The sequence below is a fragment of the Schistocerca piceifrons genome, chromosome 1 (assembly GCF_021461385.2).
Source record: "Schistocerca piceifrons isolate TAMUIC-IGC-003096 chromosome 1, iqSchPice1.1, whole genome shotgun sequence".
NCBI lineage: Eukaryota > Metazoa > Arthropoda > Insecta > Orthoptera > Acrididae > Schistocerca > Schistocerca piceifrons.
In genome coordinates, this window is record NC_060138.1 from 269,481,931 (window position 1) to 269,503,295 (window position 21,365).

Here is a 21,365-nt window from a genome sequence, read left to right on the forward strand (position 1 = left end):
TTATATAAACCAACATACAGTAGGCCGCAGATCAAATGGTCAGTATTCAGAAATGTGACAGGAACGCTCATTTGAAGCAGATATGTCTTGTTCTCAACGTTTCCGAGATAAAACACACCTAATGTAGCCTGTTTTTGGACTAAAGGAGCATTTATTGCACTCACTGGTTTGGTCGTGATGGTACGGTTAATTGGCTACTAAGATCACCAGACCCTGCGGCATTAGATTTTTGTTTATGGTGTTGGATGAAGTCTGAAGCGTACAAAACAAAGGCGAATACGTGAAATGAGCTGCTTGTTCGATCACGGAGACTGCTGCCGTCCTTAGGGAACGTGCAGAGGTAATCAGACTGTCAACACGACATGTTCCTGCGAAACTGCACAGATGCACTGAAGATGACCGTAGGATGTTCGAACATTAATTGTGAACTGTACGATAGCTGTATTGTGACGTGCACGATAATACTTAGGTGAATGTGTTAAAAATACTTATTTTTCAATCGATGCTTTGTAAAACGCATGTTGTAATGTTTGCTAATGGTTGTTAAAGTACTGAATAACACAGGAAGTTCAAAAAAATGTTCAAATGTGTGTGAAATCTTACGGGACTTAACTGCTAAGGTCATCAGTCCCTAAGCTTACACACTACTTAACCTAAATTATCCTAAGGACAAACACACCCACCCATGCCCGAGGGAGGACTCGAACCTCCGCCATGACCAGCCGCACAGTCCATGACTGCAGCGCCTTAGATCGCCTTTTTTTTTTAATTTCATTTTCTTCGCTTTCGTTCGTTGCATCTGCTCGGGGCGGACGTCGTAAGTCACCCGTTTTAAGTTCGTCGTTAATCGATTAACTCAGATTTTTTTATTACAGAGGGCAGCTAACCCTCTGACCGAACACGCTGAGCTACCGTGCCGGCGTCCGCTCGGCCAATCCCGCGCGGCTAACACAGGAAGTAAGTAACAATGTACATTAAATGTTTTCCACCACGGAAACCATTCGGAGTAGGGCGTATGTCCATATGAAGTACTTTGACGAATATTGACTATTCCTTTTGGGCGCAGATATTTAGTTGCCCCAAGAGGAAAGAAGGAACTACAAAAGGAAGTACAAGAATAGATGATCGATTTATGTAATCCATTGCAGACCCGCAAAGCAACACAGCACAACGGAAAAGGTGTTGTAATGATATTAGGTGTTCCAATTCCCGCATGGTGTACATTTACTGTAGTTTCCGCACATCAGTCCTGATATTTCCTTAAATGTGTTCTTTTCTCATTTTTCTTCAACTGACCTACTGCCAACTCTTTAGTGCTCCCATCGCCGGTGGTATTTTAGTCACTTATCAAAGATCCACTAGAAATTGTAGCTGACGAAGTTATAATCGGAACCATGTTGAGCCTTGAACTTTACAATCGTTTGCAGAGTGCAGGCCGGCCGTGGTGGCCGAGCGGTTCTAGGCGCTACAGTCTGGAACCGCGCGACCGCTACGGTCGCAGGTTCGAATCTTGCCGCGGGCATGGATGTGTGTGATGTCCTTAGATAAACTTGGATTAAGTCGTTCTAAGTACTAGGGGACTGATGACCTTAGAAGTTAAGCCCCTTAGTGCTCAGAGCCATTTGAACCATTTTTTGCAGAGTGCAGTTGTAGATCTAGAGATACCGAAGCATTCATTAGTCGTAAACAGTTCTGAAAATCACAATAAAGTTGACTGACATACGATACGCTAATTATAGGAAAATGGTGGTGGGTGTCACAGGTAATATAACACAGCTCATATCGTACTTTACAGTTCAATCTTGGCATTGATGTCTGTTTCCCTTTAATTACAAAGATAAAAAAATTGATACCGTCTAATTTTAAAACATTTAATATGGAATAAAGTATCTTGGTTCACTTTTTACAAGAAAATAACAGTAGAAGGTAATTCAGTGGACATCTAGTCCTCTTCCCCCCCCCCCCCCCCCCAACAACCGTTGTTCAGAGAGTGTAAACAATTGACGCGATCTCAAAGACATTACAGCTGCCGCTGGGGAACTATTTGTGATAAACATGAGCCGGAATCGTGCTTGAAAGGATAACCAGCTAACTGCCTAGGGCTAGGCGGTTGCTGTTCGCTGACAGCCAAGGCCGCTGACGCGGCAGTCTGGCCGCGATTGCAGGTAGCTAGCTGGCAGCGCCTCACGGCCTCTGAGGTCAACGTCGCCGACGCCACTTATTTCCTCATGCCTGTCTTTGGCGATAACAGCTCTCACGGAGTCTTCGTAAGTTGGAAGCAGCGCCTCTGCGTACAGTTCTTGTCAAAATACACTCACATCAACTTCACCAAGCAATAAGGGCTGCACGTCTCTTTGATTATCGCTACGCTGCAAGGTTTTCGGTCTCTTTGAAGGCGAGCGGACTGTCTCTTCCAGAAGGTGACGAGTCGTCGGAGCTGTTGTCTCTGATCAGTGCCGCTGCCTCAGAACGCAGATGTCTCGAGATCGAATGCGTGGATTTAAAATGAACTGTTACTACGTCTTTTATCTAAATGTATTATGTGGAATATCAAATATGCAAATAAAAAGTAAATTAAATGTGATGAGAGGATTTAAATATGACTGTATTGCAACAATGTGATGGCAGTAAGCATTTTAATACAGCAAGAGCTAAGCGAATTACAAAATGAGTGATATGTGCGTCAGACCTGCATGAAACCGTTAAAAAATTGACAACCTGAGAAGACTGTGTCAGTCGGAATGTAAACATTTAGAAATTCATTTCAATCCCAGTAATTAAGTTTATTTTATAAAATGATATTTTCTTTATGTTAATTTGATTTCGTAGTCTTCCATACAGTTTAAAATAAGGTAAGCAGACATTATTATTTTATAAACAGTACTATAGCATAAGCATATGAAAGAGTTTTCTTCCCACACGTATCTCAAGTTACCAGATGCAAGTATGACTCTTCATTTTGCTCGTGTTTTACAGTATCTTTTATCTAAAACGTTGAAATCCTTTTCAAAACGAACATTTTCTGATGGAGAAATACCAATTTTCGTCGATTTCTTTGAAGTTTGTTTCATATTGTAATGAAGAATATCTGACTGTGTTTAAGGGACCATTTTGGAATTTTCCTTAATTAATTTATGACATCATGGAAAATTTGGAACAGTATAGACAGGCAACAATGATACTTGCCCAATGTCTCAAACAAAACAATGAATATAAAGGTAATTATTAGAATAACGTTATGATTTACCGCCAAGAGCTGCTGATAATATTTCTTTACTTAACGACTAGTTTCAGTCCACAGACCATCGTCAGATTCCTGTATACCTACTGAAAGAACATTTAAACAGCATTTCAAGATTAATCTGTCACACCCTCTTAATTGATGTAAATTTAACGAAAACTCACACGTAATAAAATGTCCCACACCTAAAGGCATTTACAGCGTCATATTAGATGTTATAAAATCATTGGCATTAGATAATAAAATCATGAATACGTCATTGGAGATAAGAGTGCCGCACTCAGAATAATTTAATCAGCTATGAACGAAACGTATCATAAAAATACAGTTATATCGCACTTGTTCATGGTTATCAGTTCTCAATTAGTAATATAAATTACATACATCGTCATCCATAAAACGTGACAGACAGAGCATTTATTCATGCTTCATCAACAATCTGCAGTAGCGCAAGTATTTTATGATAGGCTATAGTCACTGGAATCGTACTTTTCCCCCCGACACCCTGTATAAATCAAGAAATCATAAATGAGCAAGTATTTAGTTGCTCCAAGAAGAATGAAGATGTACGCAGACGCCTAGATCATCTTTGGTACCACTGGTAAACAGATACCAGTCGGCAATGTGTAAAGTGTCTCCATTTGTAGTGCTAATATTGACGGTTGATGTAGCATGAATAAGTGCTCCGCCTGGCACACTTTACGACTGCGAGGTAATTTTGATTACTATGTGACACGAGGCAACTATATCTAAATGCGATGTATGTATGTTTTATGATATGTTCTGTTCGTAGTTGGTTTCATTATTGTGTGTGTCGTACTACTATCGCCAGCCGTTGGTGGCCGAGCGGTTCTAGGCGCTTCAGTCTGGAACCGCGCGACCGCCACAGTCGCAGGTTCGAATCCTGCCTCGGGCATGGATGTGTGTGATGTCCTTAGGTTAGTTAGGTTTAAGTAGTTCTAAGTTCTAGGGGACTGATGACCTGAGATGTTAAGTCCCATAGTGCTCACAGCCATTTGAACCATGTTTTCTTTGTACTACTATCTCCAGTTACGAATTCATGGACAGTGTTATCTGACGCCAATGATTTCATAGCGCTTAATGTCATGTAGCAGATGCCTTCGTGTGACTTCATGAAATTTTATTATATGTAGATTTTCGTTAACATTTACATCAGTTACCAGGATTGTGTCAATTTAAGTTTTTTATGCTCTTTATTTCTTCTTTCACTTGGTATACAGGAACCTGATGATCTGTTGCCAGAAGCTGGTTTATCAATAAAGAAATTTTATCCGCAGCTCTCGGCGTAAATCATGACGGTCTTCAAATATTTACGAGGTGTGGAGCACCACCATGTGAAAATCAGTTGGGTAATTATTAGTTGCTTAATAAGTAATTATTAATTATTGACTGAGAAATAAGATTTAACTGCATGTACTCAACTCATAACGATCAAGTGAAGAATTTCAATTTTTATAATGGGTTTGATCTGTTTGTTTATTTTCCGTGTCCGTTCAAGCATGCAGTTAACAAACATTTTCGGCCGAGATGGCTTTGTTACTAACTATAGAAAAAATTTTTGTTGAGTTCAAGGTTCATCCAATAGACATCACTGCAGCAAGTGGGCAGAGCCTTGCTGTTTGCTCCGACTATGAAGGCACTCTGCTACGATTGAGGCACCCCGTTACTCCATGTTGGCCTTGTCCGCCTAGCATTCCCGCCATCAACCTGTACAGTGCAGGGCGTCCAAGGTGACCAGCTCCCCTCCCCCCCCCCCCCCCTCCCTCATCATTACAGATGCTCCTGGTGCACACCTGTGCTGTTAATAGGAAGCTTATTTCTGGAGCGTAGACATGTCCCAGTTGGTTTCACTCCATGCGTGCGGTAGCGTTTGTGTCTTGTCCACATCCGGCGCGATGTTCAGGCGCGTGAAGCGGTGAATAGTCAATGAGCGGGTACAGCTTATGTACAGCAGGCTGGTTCAGATATTGTGTCGCAATCCACTCCAAATAGTTTACTGCATGGCAACCTTCTACGCTCCTCACTAGTGCAACGAACTCGACAGTAAATACACTCATCCCGAACTGATATAAGCAGAATTTGTAGGTCGGCTTCCCCTGATCTTCTCTCCGGCGTCTCGACGAAGGCCTTGGCTTCGGAGTTGGTGCAGTTTTACTCGAGCCAGTGCCACACCTATGGATATTTCTGACGCGTGCATTGCTCGAATAATTCCTTTCGTTTCGCAACGTATGGTAATCGCTCCAGTTCTCTATTTTTAAGGCGTCTGTGTCTCGCTGAGTATCAGCTTCAGATAGTTAGCACACGGAGTCTGATTCAGTTTATGTTCTGCCTCAGCCAAATTCAAACTTCAGTACGTTACCTCTGCATCACTAGCGCCTATGGTTTCTTGTGTTGTATGTACGGTAGTTCCCAAGGCTAAGGATGACACTCGTCGTTCATGTCCGATGGTCCTCTGAGACAGGCTGGATTACACAAATACGTTAAATGAAGCATTCACTCCTTCAGTTGCAGTTCGGAGTGGTCGTGCTGCACGATAGTCGAACAGCGCGGCACTGTTATAAACTCGCTTTCTTAGATCACGGCTATTTGCTTCAACGAGCAAATACACCTTTCTTCATAAGATATGGACATTTAATAAGAACAGCAAAGGACGTTATTACGTCGCTTACAGTTAACGTTATCGTTAGTCTGGATGAAGTATTTCGTACTAAATAAGCGAATTTACTGGAATGGTTCAATTCAAATTCAAATAGCTCTGAGCACTATGGGACTTAATATCTGAGATCATCAGTCCCCTGGACTTAGAACTACTTAAACCTAACTAATCGCCGTCCGCGGTGGTCTGGCGGCGCTCAGTCCGGAACCGCGCGACTGCTACGGTCGCAGGTTCGAATCCTGCCTCGGGCATGGATGTGTGTGATGTCCTTAGGTTAGTTAGGTTTAAGTAGTTCTAAGTTCTAGGGGACTGATGACCACAGATGTTAAGTCCCATAGTGCTCAGAGCCATTTGAACCATTTGAACCTAACTAACCTAAGGACATCACACACATCCAAGCCCGAGGCAGAAGTCGAACTTGCGACCGTAGCGGTCCAGACTGAAGCGCCTAGAACCGCTCGGCCACACCGGCCAGCTTACTGGAATGAAAATCCTTCCAATTAGGGAAGTAATATCAATTAATATAAATTTTTTGTATTTCGTTCTGGTTGTATGTCAAGCAGTGAGTGACCGATCCTATTCTCTGCAAGTTATCCAGTTGCTACTATTGTTCCAGATATGTTTTCTAATTAACGGATATGAACGTAATGAGCGAGTCATAAAAGCTGTTTCGTTACATGGAAAACATTTATGAGAACAGTGCTAAAGTTTTTCGAGAAGAAATTACTTTCTTCGAATCATCGAGATACAAGAAAGTCGCAGGAACATCGCAATTTCTAATGTTACTTCGCTGTTGTATCCCGCAGAGTCGGATGTTGCGTCCACGAAATAAGCAACAGAGTTAGAATCATGCACAAAACTATTTCTGGAGTAATAAAACCGTATTCCGAAAAAGTTACCCCATGTGTAATGCAATAAAGGTCATATGAATAGCATCATACGGCGAGTGAAGTATTACAAATAAAAAAGTCTACAAATAACAACAATTTTTAAACGACTTAATTTGTGCACTTGGAAATGTAGCATATAGTGCATTTGTTTGACAGTACGGCAGTAGGTCACGTGTAATCTGAAAATTCACAATTGTACCCATGGTGACCACAAGTTTCAAGTAACGTTACTCAAAAATTAGTTGTTTATTGCTGATACGTCGCTGCAAAGATCAGATTCAGAACAGATTATGTTATAAACACCGTCTTTCAGTTATGTAAGACAGCATCACACTTCAAATAGTAATATATGAAAAATAAATTAGTAACTACTGATACTTATGAAGAAAAGGTATTCCCGAAATGTTGGCGAAAAACTCTCATGTCTTCCTTTACCTTTAAAACGTAGACGTCAGCGAATGTATTTTCTAAAGTAGCCCTTCATCCGCCTCAGCTTGTCAAATAAAATTACACGTGAAACTTCCACATCGTGCTTCCATTATCAACACCTCCATTAATTAATTCATCCATTTACATACTTGACAGCTCTTTCTTCCGCTCAAGGACGAATTTTGACCCTCTGCTGACTCCATTGTGAACATTTACGCAGTTCTTGGAAGAGAACTGTGTGAGGCACGGAAGAAACAAGTGTTCCGTTCGCCCGTGGGAGGATGGCTTTTACGTACAACAGGTGAGCGAACAAATATTATATCGCCACCTTAATTACTGCTATTACATTTTTCTACATTAAAGATGACAAAAATTTGTTGCGAAACCTTAGTAATACACTGTGAATCACACGAATATAGATAGCTAATATTTCAGGATAAATAATCTGCTGCACTAAAATGTGAATGAAATAAGTTCTTTATTTCAGGAAAACATCGAAAATAAAGAATTTCTTTGTCTTGAAGAGACTACCTATGTTTTCTCTACAGTCGTTAAAATAATATTCAGAGTATTTGAAGAAATGACTTATCGTATCGGTCAAAACTAGAAGAAAAGTACCTGTAATTATACGTTTTGAAACTAATAGCTGTTAGGATGTGGGCCCCTTTGCTTAGGAGGTGTAATGGGTAGTATTCAATCAGGTAGGCAGATTCGCAAGACATGGCATAGTAAATTACCACAGTACACAAATGTGGGCAGATGTTAACGTGAAATATGGTACAGTTTGTTTCGAATATTTCCCCAACTTGCGGCACGGTCCTTCCTTTCATTTTTCTTCAGCAGAACTAGCGCTCCATCTCTAAAGACCGGGATACAGCTCCAATGCTGAGTTCTAACATTCCTCACTCCCTTTTTGTAACAGGGAATTTAAGAAAGAATGAGGAAGAAATAGGAGGACCAAAACATCTCATATTTTCTGCCCGGTTTTTTAAAATGAAAAATAAACAAGTCATTCGTTTTTTAGATAGCTCACTTGATAATTAAATTTATCCTAAAATTCTTTGCTTGTAATTGGACACTTCTACCAGTCATAACAAAACTGTAGAAACAGCCGCTTTATCATTGCAATTTCGTGGTACGCTACATTCTGATGTTTGGCAGCAAAAGTAGAAATAAAAGCAAAACAGCTCGCCGGTCAGATCAAACGAGGTTGCGGGAACTAAGAGGTGCATATTAATTTAGTGAAAGGGCCCGCCAAATATATGGGAGCGGAAACGTCTTTGAAAGAGTTTCCGGCCGGCAGATCTGTTCATCACACGGCACTGTTTGTCGTGACAGATGCGTCCTACATCTACTGCTAAGCGGATGTGTGAATCATAGTGACGTTTTTAGAAAGTTAATTGGCTCCACGATTTGATGTTATATGTCAATTTATTTATTTCGTGAGCGATATGGTTATGACATGGTGAATAATTACATGTAAAAATAATGGCCCACGTTTTTCATCCATGCAAAAACCGTAGAGTTCGCCTGCATCTACATTATAAACATTGTTAAATATATACATGACGATCTGGTGCAGAGGTTAAACCCAATTTTACAACTGGATGTTTGAAGTCGAGCACTGAGTGAGAGGATCAGAAAGAGCCTATGCTAATAGTAGCAGATGGTAAAATTGTTTTTATTGAACGACGAACTTCACCAATCACGTTATATATACACTGTCATTCACAGTAATGTGACAACCTGTCAAAAACCCAAATAATCACTTTTTGCAGCGCGATAGGTTTCTCGGTTGACAATCCATGTGCGAACATACCTGTCGAGCTGGTCCTATAGCTACTTGTTGGGTCTAAATCCAGAACGTTTGTTGGCCACAGGAGTACTGTAAACTCAGCCAAGTGTTCTTTGAACCACGCACGCGAGGTGTGTGACACATTCCATTATTCTGATGATAGATGCCACCGTGCCGAGGAGGAACAACCTGCATGTAGGGGTGGACATGGTCGCCAAAGGTAAATACATATAAGTGTTGGTCCATTGCCCTTCTAGAATGACGAAAATATTCTCCAGACCACATGCTCCCTCTTCCTGCCTGGACTTTCCTGACGGTTGTTGCAGGCCGTTTGTTTAGACGTTTCACGCCGTACAGGGCAACGGCCATCTGTCCAATGGAGGATAAAACATGATTTATCTGCAAATCCCACCTGTCGCCACTCAGCGGTACTAACGTGCAAATTCCAATTTTCGTCGGCGATGTACAGCAGTCAGCATGGTTGCATGAACCAGGCTTCTGCTGTGGAGGCCCACGCACGCTCATCAACGTTCGCTGAACAGTCGTTGAGGAGACACTGTTGGTAGCCCCTTGGTTCATTTGGGCAACCAGTTGCTGAACGGTTGCGTGTCTATTCGTCCGTACACATATGTGCAGTCCTTTTTCACTCTAGTCATCTATGGCCCATGGTGCACCACAGTTGCTTCAGCGCCCATTTCGAATAGCACAGTTTTGCCATGCGCAGGTACTTTAACCACAGCGGCACGCAAACAGTTTACAGACTTGGTTGTTTCGGAAATGCTTCCAACATTGGCCCAAAAGCCAATATTCATGTCCTCTTGGACGTCAGATTAATCGCTCCCTTCCCGCATTTCGACAACGACTGCACTCTTTCACGCGCAGCCCTGGCACTCTTTATATACCCTCTACTGCTACTGCTGCCACCTGCCATCTGTGAGTGGTTATTGCCATTGACATCGAACGTAGGCGGTGGTCACATTGTAAATGAAATGAGCGAATGGCATTGTTGGCCGGGAGACCCCATGTGGGGGAGTTCAGTCGCTGTACTGCAAGTCCTTTTTAGTTGACGCCACTTTGGCGACTTGCGGGTAGTTGGTCACATTAATGTGACTGGATCGTACACATTGCAACAACAAGAAATAATAGTCCAAACGTTTCTTGTTTAAGAAAATCGTTTATTATTTTTTACGTCTCAGAAAGATATGGAAACCGGGAACTGTGCTGCCAGCTTTTCACCGTTTTGGGCAGGAATTGTTCCCTAGAGTGTTCTCACCACAGGTATTGGTTAGCTACCTATGTCATGACTGACTGGAAACATTCCACTAGTGCCCCCCCTCCCCCCCCCAAATTCTATGTCCCTCCAAATCCTCGAGCGCCATGCACTCTGCCTCGCCTTCCATATGCATCTCCCATCCCCCACTCGGATCCTCTATGACCTGATTCCTTTCCCCCATTTGCTCCTTTTCCTCGAACATGTCCGCGACCTCTACACCTCCCGCCGACTTGATCCCCCTCATCACCTGGTTGCTCCTCTACTCTCCAACCCACACCCACTGCTGCCCCTTCACCATTGTATCACCCCTACCTTCCACCTCTACACCCTTCATCTCCTTTCCTGAGGTGACTTTCATCAACTCCCCCTCCTGGGTGATGCCCTCTCTCCCTCCATTTATCCCTCGTATCAACTATGATCCTTACCTCCCCCTCCATCCCTCCTTCTGTCCTTTTCCCGTGCTCACTCTCTCCCCCCCTTCCATCGTGTTTTATCTCCACCTAACCACTCCTTGACTCCATTTCCACCCTGCTCCCCCCTTTCTCTGTGCCCTCTCCCTCCATCAGTTTCCCCCCTTCTCCCCCCTCATCTGTCTGGGTCGTCTTCCCTCCCCCTCCTCCATACCCATGTGCTTTTGTACTCTGTTGTGCAGTGATTTTCGTGAGTGTTCAGTGTTGTGTGTCCCCTTTTTTAAAGTTCTGCGAACAGAAACCAGACTGTTACCGTGTTTATTAATTGCGCCTGTCTATTTCCGCAGTGTTTTTAATCAGCATCACTGACCTCTTTATATTTTCTTCACAACTTTTTCGCCATGTACTAATTTTAAATGGTCACCGTTTTCTCACCTCTTTTTATTGTCATATCTCCTCATTGTGTTTTTTAACTTTATCTGTAGGTTGCAGAGCGGCGTATTACGCTGCTGCCAGCCCGCCCTCCCCCCTCTACCTTGGGGGGAATCTAAATACAATAAAGAAGAAAAAGAAACACTCCACTAATAATCTAAGACAGAATAAAGGTCAGCTCTGTGGAAAACTGATATTAATACTAATCAGATAGATATGTAGCAGCCGGCCGTGCCTGAGCGGTTCTAGGCGCTTCAGTCTGGAACCGCGCGACCGCTACGGTCGCAGGTTCGAATCCTGCCTCGGGCATGCTTGTGTGTGATGTCCTTAGGTTAGTTAGGTTTAAGTGGTTCTAAGTTCTAGGGGACTGATGACCTCAGATGTTAAGTCCCATAGTGCTCAGAGCCATTTGAAGCATTTGATATGTAGCAAAATAATATCGCGTTTAAGTATATTGTGCTTCACGTACGACACATAAGCTCTTTGCGGCGTTATGGAAGAACCAGTTCCGTCGTAGGCACACTGTTCGTGGATACACAATGCCCTGTTTCTTGGAACGTGTGGCAGGTGGCGTATCAGTTTTACCCGAGCACCTAGACAAGATAGGAGCGGCCTTGAAAAGAAGTCTGGGAAAATCTTTAAGGCATTTAGCACTATAGACCGGTGTGTCAGTAGCATCTATTGGCATGGATGTACACAAACTCAAACTGAAGTCTTACGGGGTATGTGAACTAGAAGAACAATCGTCATTGGAGTTCCGAAAGTTATCAGCCACGTCAAGATATGTATATACAAGATATGCCATATGATACAAGATATGTGATATGTGAACTGCAAATTATTTTTTCAGGTACCCAACAACTAAAGAGAAAGACTACGTGTCTTTCATACAGGACAAAAGAGTGCACACCACCAGTGGATTTACCGGAGTATTAAAAGATGTTTTATTGCGAGAAAAGTGCAACGATTTTCAGAGACTTCTTCCTCCCCCGTCCCCCAAAGCCGCTGATACACTGGCTACCGCACAGTCCGAGCAATAGGTCCGAGCTTACGTGGCGATCGGTGCTTACGAGGGATGCAGCACTTAGCCTGAGACATGAAACGCCCTGTATTATGAATCAAGGACTGAATGCCGGAAAACTTGAAATAAGGTTTATGTGACTAGCCAATGTCAAGCACTGAGCAGTTGTCGAATGTTTCTTTGACAGACCGGCTCACCAGTTTAAACCGGAACAGGGGGCCGAATATGCGTCAGCATTCGCTGCTGCTGTAGCCATTTGCTTTGTGGGCTTCTTTTCTTGCCGATAGGACAGTACACGAATGTTTATTCCACGCGAAACTTCGATGAGTATCGAACGTACGAAATTAAGAGTGGGGGAAGAGACAACTTCATGGAAGATTCTTACACTAAGAAGGTAGGAGGCAATCCATATAAATCTGAACTACTTCAGTGGCTCATAATTTCCCCCCAAAAGCTAGTAGAAACGGGAAAGTAGTTATAATGATCTCAGTAGCTCTGGGAGAATTAAAGTACCGCCAGATGTCGGCAAGCTGATTGTTGTTTCTGCTCATGAGGTCCTTTGTCCGATATAATAACGCGCTTACTCGGCTCGTGTTAGTAAGGTAGCCTTGTACGTTGCGGTTTTGGAAGTCTATGAGTGCGCAGTTCCGGATGGGTGACAATAACGAACAAATGAGTGATTCAATTGCAGTCTTTATCTGGGCTGAAACATGCAGAACATCTTAGAGAGCGTGTTGTGATTGTGAAAAGATATCGGAAGACAGGCTCCTTGGTTAAAACACAACGGGCATTCCGGAGAGAATTCAATGTTCGCGATTTCTAGCAAAGGAATCACTTTTGTCGACTGTAAGGAAACAGGAGACAACTGGTGTACTAAACAGTGACTGTGGGAAACACAGACCATCAATGAGTGCAGAGATTACTGATAATGTTAGAAAACACTTGGAGAACTCTCCAAGGAAATCGTTGGGTCAGTTGAGCCAGGATACATGCATTTCATATGGTTCTTGTCAGAGAGCGGAGAAGAAATCTGCATTGCGACCAGAGTGCACATGATTCTAGCAGTGCATGAAACAAATTGTGAGAAAAAAGTGCTTTACCATCGATGCTTACACGGGTTTCTTATTCAACGTCCAGACTTGGTATCCATAGCTTGGTATACGGATGAGGCGTCGTTCCATCTTTCAGTTTACATTAACACACAAAACAGCAGATACTGTGCTTGTGTATGCCCCCATATCATCCCCGAAACACCACTGCAAGATTGAAAGACATGAGTGTGGTGCGCGGTGTGAGCTTCTGTGGTTGTTGGCCCAATTTTCTGTGATATGACCGTAGACACTATGGTTTATACGGGCATCCTCAATAGAGTTGTGGAGCAGCTGGATGCACGTGGAACTTACAGTTTATTTCCAGCAAATTGGAGCAATATGTAACACGTCTAACGCTTCCCTGAAACTTGTAACCAATTTGTTTGGTGACCTAATAATCTCAAAAAAAATATGGCTCCCCCGATCGCCTGACCTAACACCTCCGGGTTTTTTCTTGCGGGAGTATCTTAAAAGCCGATTGCACGAGAATAGAACACGGACAGCTGCAGAAGTCCGCGAGGCCATTAAACACGAAACAAGCAAAATTGTCGAAGATACACTTCACATCGTTTCGGAATATGATGAACGAGTACAGTTGTGCATCGATGTCGGTGGAGGACACTTCCAAGACTTGCTGTGAGGGCTTTGTACCTATGTATGTAATCTCAAAATCACGTGTTATCACTCCCCAAAATTGCAAATGTGTCCCATTATAGGTTCGAATGTTTTGAGTCGATGAAGTAGTTCAGGTATATACAGGGTGGTCGGAAATTCCCGTTACAGACTTCCAGGACTTGTAGAGGGGAGTGAGTACATCGTATTTTAAATAGGAACCCATGTCCGGAAACGTCATCCAACGAGACTACAGAGCGTCAAAGTTTATGTGCGGGCGTCTGCAAATGTACGTACAACGGGGTGATTCCGTGATGATGTTACAGACTTTCTAGGATGATGGAGAACGATAAATGTATTAATTTGAAGTAAGGACCCCTTCACCGGAAACGAACGAGTCGAAAACTATAAACGAAAACCGTTCTGATACCTCTGATAGTTGAATACATGTACCAGTTCTTGTGTTGCGAAGCGTGTAGGTTTGGTAACTTTCAGTGTGGTAGTGTGGACAAAAACGAGAAAAAATGTCCAATAAACGTGGGCTCTAAATTGCATACCTGAGGAGCTATGACCATTCATTTATCTTTGCTAATGTGAAACTCATCTCCTCTACTGAGCAAGTGTTCATAGGTGTTAAGGTATACACCTTAGAGCCCAAGTGTATTGGACATTTTTTCTCGTTTTTGTCCACACTACCACTACTGAAGTTACCAACCTTACACTCTTCGCAACACAAGAACTGGTACATGGATTCAACTGTCAGAGGTATCAGAACGGTTTTCGGTTATAACTTTCGACTCGTTCGTTTCCGGTACAGGGATCCTTACTTCAAATTAATACATTTATCGTTCTCCATCATCCTAGAAAGTCTGTAACATCACGGAATCACCCCGTGTATACGTACATTTGCAGACGCCAGCACCTATAACTTTGACGCTCTGTAGTTTCGTTGGATGACGTTTCCGGACATGGGTTCCTATTGAAAATACGATGTACTCACTCCCCTCTATATGTCCTAGAAGTCTGTAATGGGAATTTCCGACCACCCTGCATGGTTGCTGTGATATAAAGTAGTAAGACATGGGGAACAGCGTCAAACTAGACTGCTAACTTGAAGGACCTGTTAAGCGAGCAGCCTTCGAGCAGCCACGGAAAGAGGTGAGCCAGTAACATTGTCTGGCGTAGGTACTGAATTGGTGAGTACAGGCTACCGCTGGCGGCGGCGGTGCAGTTGCCCCGTGGACACACCCGGGCCCGCGCGAGCGGCGGCCCGTCCGACCCGTCTAGAAAGGCTGCAGCCGAGCGGCGACACACTTAGGCCTCAGCTCGCCGCTTTTCTCCCGCGACTGCTTACTCACCGGAGAAAGACCCAGAAAAATCGGAAGCTAACGGTCGCCACGGAACCCTCCCTCAGCTGCTGAAACTCACTGCAACGACTCCTCGCCCTATTCCGACCGGCAAAATGTACTGAACGCTGTCTTTAAATTATTGACATAAAACACGTTCTAAATAGGCAGACGCATTCTCCAGTGCAATTTGATGTAACGCTGATCGAATATCACGTTAACAGTTTTCATCCTACCTAACGGTAACAGAACATTGGAGCCATCAAGGAAACTAATGTGGCTCAGAACAGTGGTGTAGTGAGGATAAAGTTCCTCCTCTAACTTTTCAAAATTATCGCTTATTTTAGCAGATAACACAAATCACAGAAGGGCTCGGTGCACCATTGAATAGGGAGGAGTCCATTATTATTTCAAAAGCAGTCGCAGTAAGTGTTAACATATTTATTTCTCTGTGAGATAAGGTAGTCAATGGCTTCATGGAGAATGGTGTTCGCTGTTGCCTACGGAACCATGATTGTAACCAGGCGTGCTCCTCTTCGTCCGAAGCCTTTCTTCAGGGCTCCACAAATAAGTTATTGGGAGAGATAGAGACTGGAGGATACGTCAGGGTTTCCCAGCGAAACTTCCGTAGCGTAGTCGAAGCAATCTTGGCAACGTATGAGGCCGCTCAAGATTGTTTCGAGAGCGCTGCAGAAGTTTCGGAGGCCATACAGCCCCGATCTCACCCCTTGCGATTTCCGTAGTTTTGGAAGCCGTGAAGGAAGACATTCAGGGCCGTCGATTAGTTTCGGACGAAGAGGTGCACTCCTTGGTTCCTAGGCAACAGATATTTTTCTCCATGAAGCCGCTGACTCTCTTGTCTCACAATAGATAAATGTATTAACAGTAATGGCGCCTACTTTTGAAATAATAAAGAGTTTACCTACTTTTTTTCCGTTCTTCTCGTTTTCACTTGACTTCCATTTATAGAAGACGGTCGATTTCGATGTAGCAGGACAATGTAGCTCTCCAACGCCCTCCAACAACTTTGTGCTGGATTCGACGTTTAGAAAATTCCGCTTCAGTTGTGCTGTATTCGTCGATTAGATTAGTATTTCACATGTAGGAGGACAATGCTGCGTTCAGACAGCAATTAGCACACACTATTGTTCTCAACAATGATGGAATCGTGAATCTTTTATCACCTGAGTCCATTTCTGAGGGCATGGGGCCAGCGTGGAAATATGTTAGCAAGTTCCTGCAGCATCAGTTACTGTAGCAAGAGTTCTCCTCCTAAGTGTCCTGTTGGTGCTTTCTGAATAAAGTTTACTTAATGCGTGAAAGAAGACTTCCTTCTCTGTTCTAGATCTTGTCAACTAGCAGAAGTTTTGGACAATTTAGGGCTGCAGTCTCATCTGACAATGTATTTATCGTGCTTTCCTTGGAACTGTCTGTATAGTGTCATCCACACTCTATTGGTGTGTCTTCTAACCGGTGTGATTCATGTTGCAGATTCAATGCACCACGCCTGTAATTTGGAAGGAGAAATTGATAATTTTGGGGGGGATATGGCACCCAACACCGTACACATTAACGTCAGAAGGCAGTTGTTAGTGCTTATATTTAAAAGCAGTTCATACGTGCTCTACAGAATGTACGGATTTAATGCAGTGGTTTGATCTACCAAAGAGATATTGCTGCTTCGACGCCTATGGAAAAGCTTAGATTGCAGTAAGTTATTTTACTAAATGCAAAGAAACATTTGTTGTAGCCTAACAAACAGTATAGTACAAGTGAATATAAAGGGAACGGAATTCCGCTCCGTTCATATAGTCTGGCCCTGTGACCTAAATCCAATTTACCGTGATATACCTCTCCCCCTTTCATACAAAGAAACTGAATAAAACATAGATGAAAGAAATATTTTTCAGCGCTGTATATTACATAGACGGTAACATTTTCAAAAAAAAAAATAGGAACAGCTAGGAACGTTTAGCAATTACTTAATGACAAAAATGACACTGTACTTCAGCGACAAGCTGACAAGTTAAGGAAGACATATACGCGAAGAATAAAGAATCACGATCGTGTTCTAAATTATATATTTCCAGTAACTGCCATCAAAACAGTAATTCCAGAACTTTCAACGCAAAACTCTCTAGCCACATCTGAAGCCAGTGATAAGAGCAGTATTTGAACAATCCATATAAGCCTTTCAGGGGATTTTCAGAAGGCAAGACAGGTTTGTTGAATATGTATATCTCTCTGCGCCAAATAAGAACTTGATTTTACAGCTTATAGATAGAGTTACGATTCATTCATGGGCGTGCCGTTATACGATTACGTAATGACCTGTATGTATGCTCATAGTCTCAACATCAGCCTCCAACGGTAGCACATGAAAGCGCGAGATGAACTGACAAGCGCGTTACCTTCTCGCCCCTGCACAGAGTTAAACATTTACTTCAAGTCACCTTATGCTTGAACTACGTATAAGATGAACCTACACGTGTACGAACTGTCACTCCTAGCAACTCTCTACTGTAATTGGAGTGCAAACTGGCCAACAAGCACGCAGCAGCTTAAAGGCTGTGTGCGTTCATTGGCGATCAGCACCTGCAGCGCCTAGTAAATTGATGTGATCACTCTTTCACTCGTTCGTTCGCGCTGTATTTCTGGCTTTAGCGAACATTCTTCATCTTGACGCCTGATGTACCGAAGAAAAGTATACGAATGGAGTATCTTTGGGCAGGTATGCATTTTACACCCGTCGGAGCTCCTTAAGCCTAGTCGTACTGAAATCTTGTCCATTGAACTGTAAACAAAGGAATTGTCACGAGAACCTACTGTTAGATTTCGCCGGAATAACCTTAATAAAGAAGTTTCAAGTAGTTGTTTACAGATTTAGTAGGTATATGATTGTGATTTCTCGTTCACAATTTTCAAATTTGATGGTGTACACCATGAAAAGCGGGTTGCAGTGCTTCAGGACCCTGCATCGACATGATTTACTGTCGTTTAGGTTATGGGCTGTGAAAATGTATAGACACTGAGATAGTACTTGTATTAGTAATGCTGTACTAGTTTAGAAAGTGTCAGACTAAGTAGCAGATAAAATTTCATACAGTAAATGTATTCGCAGTTGGGAATACGGACATCTTCCACCTGTAGAATTTAATGACGACAGTAAAAATTTGTGCCGGGCCGGGACTCGAACCCGCATTTCCCGCTTGTCACTAGGAAGAGGAGACTAGTGTTTATCGTCCCGTCGACAGGGAGGCCATTAGAGACGGAGGACAAGTTCGGAGTAGGGAAGGATGAGGAAGGAAATCGGCCGTGCCCTTTGAAAGGAACCATAACGGCATTTGCCAGAAGCAATTTAGGAAAATCACGGAAAACCTAAATCAGGATGGCCGCACGAGGGTTTGAACCGTTGTGCTGCCGAGTGCGAGTCCCGTGTGCTAACTACTGCGCCACACCGCTCCGTGCTTGTCGCGAGCAGTCGCCTTAGCTACCGGGTGATCAAAAAGTCGGTATAAATTTGAAAACTTAATAACCCACGGAATAATGTAGACAGAGAGGCAAAAATTGATACACATGCTTGGAATGACATGGGGTTTTATTAGAACAAAAAAAAATCCCATATTGCTAGACGCGTAAAAGATCTCTTGCTGCCGTCGTTTGGTGATGATCGTGTGCTTAGCCGCCACTTTCGTCATGCTTGGCCTCCCAGGTCCCCAGACCTCAGTCCGTGCGATTATTGGCTTTGGGATTGCCTGAAGTCGCAAGTGTATCGTGAACGACCGACATCTCTAGGGATGCTGAAAGACAACATCCGACGCCAATGGCTCACCATAACTCCGGACATGCTTTCAGTGCTGTTCACAACATTATTCCTCGACTACAGCTATTGTGGGGAATGATGGTGCACATATTGAGCATTTTCTGTAATGAACATCATCTTTGCTTTGTCTTACTTTGTTATGCTAATTGCTGTGCGGCTGGTCCCGGCGGAGGTTCGAGTCCTCCCTTGGGCATGGGTGTGTGTGTTTGTCCTTAGGATAATTTAGGTTAAGTAGTGTGTAAGCTTAGGGACTGATGATCTTAGCAGTTAAATCCCATAAGATTTCATATACATTTGAACATTTTTTGTTATGCTAATTATTGCTATTCTGATCAGATGAAGCGCCATCTGTCGGACATTTTTTGAACTTTTGTATTTTTTTGGTTCTAATAAAACCTCATGTCATTCCAAGCATGTGTGTTAATTTGTACCTCTCTATCTACGTTATTCCGTGATTTATTTTCAAATTTATACTGACTTTCTGATCACCCGGTATTTCGATCAGTCCCGATCTTCCATATGTCGTCGCTCGTGTGTCATTAACCAGTGCTCGTACACTTACTGTAACTCCAGTACAGGGGAGACATCTAATCGTAAGTCGCTAGTCTGGTATCGGCGAAAAAAAAAAAAAAAAAACGATATTGCAGTGCCTGCTTTTGTATGAAATTTCTTCGCAGAGGCATGCATGTCCGTAGAAACATTGCGTCGAACTTCGTACAAAAGCAGGCACTGCAATATCGTAGCATTTTACACCTTAGAATCGTATATCAGGGCATACAGTAGTTGAAGGAAGGCTTAGGACTCTGTAGCTAATTCAGGTGTTTCCTGTCATCTCGTCCGTCAAATTCGCAACATCCTAGAGATCTCCACTTCACGAAAAGGTGCCGCGGGCACCTCAGCTGGTGGCGGTAGACGAACCCTGTTACAAACATCCTGCCCTAACCAACAATACTTCACAGTCAAGTGGGAGTCCAAGCAGCTAGCACGTCCAACAGCAACGCTCGCAGCTCCTGACAACGTTAACTAGGCCGTGGAAATGTAACTGTTCAGCTATTCCGGTTCACCAGTGGAACCCTGAAGAGAATCTTAGCAGAGAGATCGAAACGCCAAGCATTGGAGAAGTTTGAAAAGGAATATGACGCCGCCTAACGATTCGGAAAATTTTATCATTCACAGGAAATACCGTGCAGAAGAATGAGCGATGACGCAACGGCCGATGGCGTACCTGAGACTGTTACGTTTCTCCAGCGCGCAGGCCGTTCCCCACTGTGTCGGCGATACCAGCAGCGGATGTGACGGGCTCGCTACTGCTCGGCGGTCGGCGGACAACTGAGTGAGCGGCCGCGTACCTGCGGCGGAGGCCAGCTGATCGCTCTGCGCTGGACGCCCCTCCACCAGCCACCAGCCCGCAGCTCGCCGCTCGCCGCGACGCCCCACTTTTGCGGTAAGCAACGGCACGCGACGCCTCACGAGCTTCATCAGGATGAATAGTCCGATCCACAGTAGGCGTGAACGGAACGGAACGCCATCGTCAAATAGAGGTGTGTGGCAGAACGTCAGCACAACGTCACGTCACTTATAAGGGGACCGCACGAGCTTCCCCTCACTTACTTCACGCATATTGACATAATTTGTAGGGCAGGATTTCAAAGTACGCAAACAGAAAGACGCAACTCTCAACTGTTCTCGACAAACTCGAGTTTCTGAAAATATTTGGCGTACTTATAAGCTTGATACAGTCGGTAGTCTTCAAGGAGTCTGCAACCGAGCCGAAAAAATAGTTCAAATGGCTCTGAGCACTAAGGGACTTAACATCTGAGATCAGTCCCCTAGAACGTAGAACTACTTAAACCTAACTAAGCTAAGGATATCACACACATCCATGCCTGAGGCAGGATTCGAATCTGTGACCGTAGCAGTCGCGCGATTCCGGACTGAAGCGCTTAGAACCGCTCGGCTACATCGGCCGGCTGCAACCCAGCCAACTGAGGGCGTAAGCGCTTAGTGCCATAACCGCCAGGTCTCTGTCAGTTACCTGCACAAATAGTCGGTGATAAGCTTCGATATGCACGGGGCACAGTGAAACTGCGTGATGGCCGAGAACAGTTTATGATTGTAAACCAAGTTTTTTTGGAAAAAAACAGTCGTTCCCAAGCTTTTCCTCTGACGAAGCGCCTCGAGGATGCCGATCCGTTGATGGAACACTTTGATTATTTTTGAACTTAGTAAAATTTTAAAATTAGTAGTGACCACATTCAGTTATCTCCGTTCCCAGATCTCTGCTGACGGCGACTGCAGCCATGAAATCCGGAGACGCCTGTTGCT

At 43.6% G+C, this 21,365-nt stretch overlaps 1 protein-coding gene across 2 annotated transcripts in view; it reads right to left on the reverse strand.

Annotated features, from left to right (window-relative positions):
* LOC124782272 (carboxypeptidase M-like) overlaps positions 1–20,388 on the reverse strand; it is a 300,939-nt gene extending 280,551 nt beyond the window's left edge. For both annotated transcript variants that reach the window (XM_047253925.1, XM_047253926.1), the window contains exon 1: positions 20,266–20,388. The gene's annotated coding sequence lies outside the window, so the exon portion shown is untranslated. The remainder of the gene's footprint in view (positions 1–20,265) is intronic.
* Between the last annotated feature and the right edge of the window lie 977 nt (positions 20,389–21,365).